This window comes from Nuphar pumila, chromosome 4, assembly GCF_984573655.1.
Source record: "Nuphar pumila chromosome 4, dmNupPumi1.hap1.1, whole genome shotgun sequence".
Lineage (NCBI taxonomy): Eukaryota > Viridiplantae > Streptophyta > Magnoliopsida > Nymphaeales > Nymphaeaceae > Nuphar > Nuphar pumila.
The window spans coordinates 70,586,999-70,592,877 of NC_143252.1; the positions used below are offsets into that span (position 1 = coordinate 70,586,999).

The following is a 5,879-nucleotide window of genomic DNA, read 5'->3' on the forward strand; positions in this document are numbered from 1 at the left end:
CCCAAAAGAATCAAAGAAATACCCGGGCAGAATGTTCACGCTTGCTCCAAGATCGAGCAATGCGCGTTCTATCCGGATATTCCCTATGGTACACGCAATGATAGGGGCTCCAGGGTCCTTGAGCTTTGGTGGTGTCTGATGCTGAAGTACTGAACTCACCTGCTCAGTCAAATGGACCCTGTTAGGAACTCTCTCTCTAGATTTACGCTTCTGCGTACATAGTTCCTTCAGGAATTCGGCATATGCCGGCACCTACTGAATCGCATCAAGCAAAGGTAGGTTGATCTGCACATGCTTGAATATATCGAGCATGTCCTGGATCTTCGCACCTTGCTTCCCTCTAAACACGGGAGACTCTAATGCTTTGGGATAGGGTGGTGGGGGAATATACTCTGCTGGCTCCTCCTCTTTGTGAGAAGGCTCACTCCTATCCTTCTTCTTCTCTGAGGATGAAGATAATAATGATGATGAAGATGATGATGGTGATGGGGATGATGGCTGAGCCGACGTAGGTGAAACAATGGTCTCTGGCTCCTCTATCCTCTCTCTACTCTCTCGCTCTCTGCTCTCGACGTGATACTCACGTCCACTCCTCAAGGCCATAACTGATTTAGCCTGCTGTTGTGTCTCAGTATGAAATAGGCCTCCAGTCATCTGGTCCTTACCCTTCGGGTTCATGACAGCCTGACTCGGCAATGTACCCTCGGGTCTCCTACTAATAGCCTCAGCTAACTGTCCCATTTGCGATTCTAACTTCGCAATGGACTGCGTATGTGAGCTCAAAATCTGGCTACACTTCTTGAAGGCGTTCTGATTAGAGGTTTTCACCTCTTGGAATGCCTGGAGAAGTCTCTTCTCAAAAGATGTCTGTGGGGCAGACTCCTGCTGAATCAGGGGAGTGACAGAAGAAGAAGAAGACTGAGAATAGTTCGGTCTTTGAAATGACTGAGTAAAAGATGACTGCCGAACTGGCTGAGAGGGTGTAGGCATCTGCGTGGAAGACTGTGGATTCTTCCATGAAAAATTGGGATGGTTACGCCAACCCAGATTATATGTCGATGAAAATGGGTTATTCGGCGGTCTGACGTAACCTTGAGCTGCCTGAACTTGTTCTTGAACAAATTTAGGGTACTGAGCTGCCGAAGGGCACTCAGTGATCTCGTGTGCCGGACTGGCACAAAGAGTACACACCTGCTGTGTAGTGGATGGTCCTGAGAGAAGCTGGTCCAGCTTCTGAGCAATCATGTCTACCTTGCACTGTAGTGCAGTAGATGGACCAATCTCAAGAACCCCAGCTTTCTTCTGAATGCTGGGTGTGGCTCTATCAGAATGAGAGCTCGAAGCATGGTGGAGTGAATTCTCGGCCAATGTATCAAATAGCCTCCATGCTTCGTCCTCGCTCTTCAGCATGAATGTCCCTCCACATGAAGAGTCGATCATCTGACGATTCTTGTCAGATAATCCATCATAGAAGCTCTGCACCAGTTGCCATTTTGGCACCTGATGATGGGGACATTTCCTGAGGAGATCCTTCATTCTCTCCCAGGTCTCATGAAAGCGCTCACCATCTAGCTCTGAAAAGCTAGTGATGGCTCTACGATATTGGTTTGTACGACCAATGGAAAAATATTTCCGAAGAAACTCCTATTGTAATTGATCCCATGACTCTATTTCTACAGAATCTAAGGACTTTAGCCAATACTTGGCTTTGTCCTTCAATGAAAAGGGGAATAGAGTCAACCTCAACGCATCATCATCGAAATTCTGTATCTTAACAGTAGAACAGATTTCGAGGAATTCATCTAAATGTCGGTAGGGATCCTCGTGACTAAGGCCATAAAAGGATGGAAGCATCTGAATAATACTGGCCTTAATCTCATAATGCGGCGCTCCTACATCGGGTCTCCGAATGCAAGATGCCTGAACATAGTCTGTGGGAATGAAGTATTTTCGCAGAGGGCGTGAAAGAACTGGGGGTGGAGGTGGAGGATCCATGTCAGCCATTGTTGCCGAACTTCGATGAGAATGTAAAATTCTCTCTGGGTTGTCAACAAATGGGTGTAATGGGGTTCCTAGACCTTGTCGACCCTGCATACACTGGTGCTAAGACCAGATGTAAGCGAATGACCTAAATCTAAAAATAAAAAATAAACTAACACAGATACTAAAATGTAAATAACACAAAATAGACAATTACAAAACAAATATGCTAAACTAATTATGTCAGAATGATCTAACTAAGTAAATGAAATAACAAATTAAACTACTCTAAAGTACTAAAAAGATAAATACAGGAAATCACAAACTAAGTTTTTCTAAAACCCACCTGTCTAATCGCTCCTTGCAGAATGAATTTTAAGTGAATCCTAGAAAGAACATAACATGAATCCTATATTTACTAACTATGTTAATCCTATATTCACTTACTAATCCTACTAACTAAAAATAAAACAACTAATTAACTAACTAAAACAAATTAATAAATCAAACTCTAAGAAATAAAGTAATTAATTCACCCTTCCCCGGCAACAGCGCCAAAATTTGGTTGATATTTTGAAATGATCTTTTTAAAACAATTATTTTCAATAAAACTTTGGAAAATCGTCAACCAAAAATATAAAAACCGACTTTCCACAAAATGGTAAGTACGGGTCGAATCCTCAGGGAACAGGAATTAATCAAGATATTTCTAGAAAATTTAATTTATTAATGACAATTGTCAATCTACAATTATGAAACTAATACAAATACACTTAATCACTAAAATGATAATAAACAAGCAACTACTTCTTTTGCTCCACACCAAGGGTATTTCCATCCTTTCGCCAATTATTCGCTCCTCACACTTGGAAGATAACCCTGGAAATTAAATATGCTTTACAACCTAAAAATGCAGAAAAATACAGAGTTAGTATTCTATTCTAATAATGCAAACAGTAACTAGCACTAATTCTAATTTTACGAAAATACTAAAACAAATGCTACTTATCAAACAAAAATTAAATAAAATACTAAACTAATTCTAAAATTAACCAACTTACTTCTACTAATGCTGTATGATGATTATGCAACTCCTAAAATGCAGCAACTAATGAAAACAGGCCTAAAATGCCGAATCTAAGGAAATTACGAAAATGCCCCTAACTAGTGCAAAATAGCTTTCTGACAGGTTATCGTAAAACCACTGTTTGACATAGCAAACGAGGTTCGATTTTTCCAAAATTTGTTTTGTTCTACAACTGACAGATTAAACAATCTGAAAGTTTTTAAAGAATGAAAAAACGATATCTGGAACTTCAGATATAAGCGTTTCAAATCTGGGAAAAATCAGGATATTGAAAGTCCTGTAATTTGAAATCCAGAAAAAGCGGTTTTCGCAAAACGCTTAAAAATCAGACCAAATCAACTCCGAATGAGCTGAAATTTGGTCTGCAGTCAAATAACACGTCTAGCAAGTGAATAGAATAAATTTTTTTGGAAAACACAGAATTTTTGTACAGAAAATAAGGCTGGTGCGACCGGGCAAAAATCTGGTTTTTATTTGAGTGCATTATTCACTATGTGAACTATTTTACCCACTAAGAATGTAATCTACATGCAATACAAACTTAATTAATCCTATATAACTGATTATATGCAGATGCTAACTATAATGAAGCTAAATGAACTCTACACGAAGTATGACATGCGTGTTATGACTATGCACTAAATGAAATACTAATGCAATTACAATCAAAACACTAAATAATGCAGTTAAATATATGACTAAATGATGTACCAACTATAAACTAACTACACTATACTAACTAACTAATCAACAAACGATAAACTAACAAACACCCATCAAATCAACAAATATAAATTTTAGCTAAACACTTAAAGAAATAACTACATTAGCTAATCAAAAATCACTATGAGTTAAATCTAAAAAATATGGGACTAAAATGGAACAATAGGACACGGGTTCGACTAGGACTAGGGTTGGTTGACTTCAATGGACTCGGTTTGGTTTGGTCTTGACTTGGATAGGCTCGAGCTATGTTTGACTCGACTAGGACTAGTGTGGACTCGGCTAGGTTTGGCCGAACTAGTTGGGTTCGGTTTTGGGGTTGACTTAGTCAACTAGGGTCGGCTTGATTTAGGTGGACTCGGTTGACCTAAACTTAGGTTGGGTTGACTGGGTTAAGGTTGAATCGACCTTGGGTTTGTCTTGACTTTGACTTAGGCTAGGCTAGGTTGACTTGGCTAGACTTAGTTAGGGTTAGGTCTAGGTCTTGGACTCGGTTTAGGGTTGACTTAGTCAACTAGGGTCGAGTTGTGTTTGACTAGGGTTCAAGTTGACTTGGACACAAGGCACACCTAACTAAGTTCATTCGGTTAGGGTAGGTTTCAATAGGTGGACTCGACTAGGGTTTGACTCGAGCTAGGCTCGGTCTTGACTAGGGTTTGACTGGGCTCGGTTCCTATGCTTAGTCAATGGAATTAACTATATTAGTTAATTCTAAATGATGCTAATTCACTAGGGACGGTTAGAGGGGTAGGCACACAATAAAAGCTCAAAGATAATTTTGGAAATTAAGAATTCCAAAAATCGTCCTTCTAATGGGGAGTTACAACCTTAATTAGTTTTAAAACCAATTTGGAAACTTGGATCAATGCAATTTCCCCACCCAAGGTAAGTGAAAATCTTTAATTGCTATTAATTCCTTTTTGAGAAGCCAAACCGTCCACCTAGATAGTCACACGATTTTGGCTTTCCAACTAAGAATTTAAATGCAATTATTTCTTTCTTGAACCCATAAATACCTACTTTGGAAATTTAATTAATTTTCAAATTGGCTTTTCAAATCTCAATTTGTAACTCCCTATTAATAGGCAATCAAGACTTAAATCCTTTTTTAAATACCCCACATGATTTTTGAAACTTACCTCTTTCCAAACTTTCCAAATTTCAATGCCTTAATTGCCTCCCTTCTCAAAAATCGCCAACTTCAATTGGCTTTACTTTCTAAACTAAAATAATTAAATCTACCTAGGGAATAAAAGGAATTAAATGGAAAATCGATTTCCTAGGAGTTAATGCTAACCTCATTCTCAAAACCTACTTAATTAACCCCTAAAAACGGCTAGGAAAGAAAACCCTAATACATTGTACCTAGACACCTTCCTAACTCAACTAATGACAATTAAGACTTTCTAAAAAAATCGACCAAGAGCTCAAGGAGAGCTCTAATGGCTGCCGCCCCACCTTGGGGAAGAAGAAGATCCACACGAAAATTAAAAATAAAAATATAAATTAACAAAAAGCAATAAAACTAAATAACCACTATTTTGATAAAACTAAATTAGAAAATAATAAAAAGGACTCCTAATTATACAAATGCTAACAATAACAGCACTATGCTGGAATTAAAAACATGAAAAAAAAAGAAAACTTGATTTTTGTAATTTTCTTCAATAGATTCAAAACACAAAAACAAAAAATGATTAAAACAATTAGTTAAATCAATCCTAAAACAATGAAATGACTAACACAAGTTTATGCTACTGTTAACATACTAAACACACAGTAAACCATACGTCTTACTGATGATGCATGAATTGCACATCATGTAAACAAGTTTTTCATGCATTTTGTGTCAAGTTTAAGGTTTTAAACCCATGTTTAGATGTGTTTTGATAGTAAGGGGCTATGGTTCGAATTTCAGAAAAATCGGAGTTAAAATGAGAGAGTTATGGCTATTTCAGTGTTTGGGCACGGATTTCGAGGTGGATCGGATCCATATCCGACCCAATTAGGTCAATTGGACCTTGGATCAACTCTTTAAAAGTCCAAAACCCAACCCATACGCCTATCCAGATCCATTTCAAAAAGTTTT

At 38.0% G+C, this 5,879-nt stretch overlaps 1 non-coding gene across 1 annotated transcript; it reads left to right on the forward strand.

Moving 5' to 3' along the window:
* The first annotated feature begins 1,498 nt into the window (after window positions 1-1,498).
* On the forward strand, window positions 1,499-1,601 carry LOC149840264 (small nucleolar RNA R71). Its single transcript, XR_016431732.1, has one exon. It is a non-coding gene; the product is annotated as a small nucleolar RNA R71 (small nucleolar RNA).
* Window positions 1,602-5,879: the final 4,278 nt, after the last annotated feature.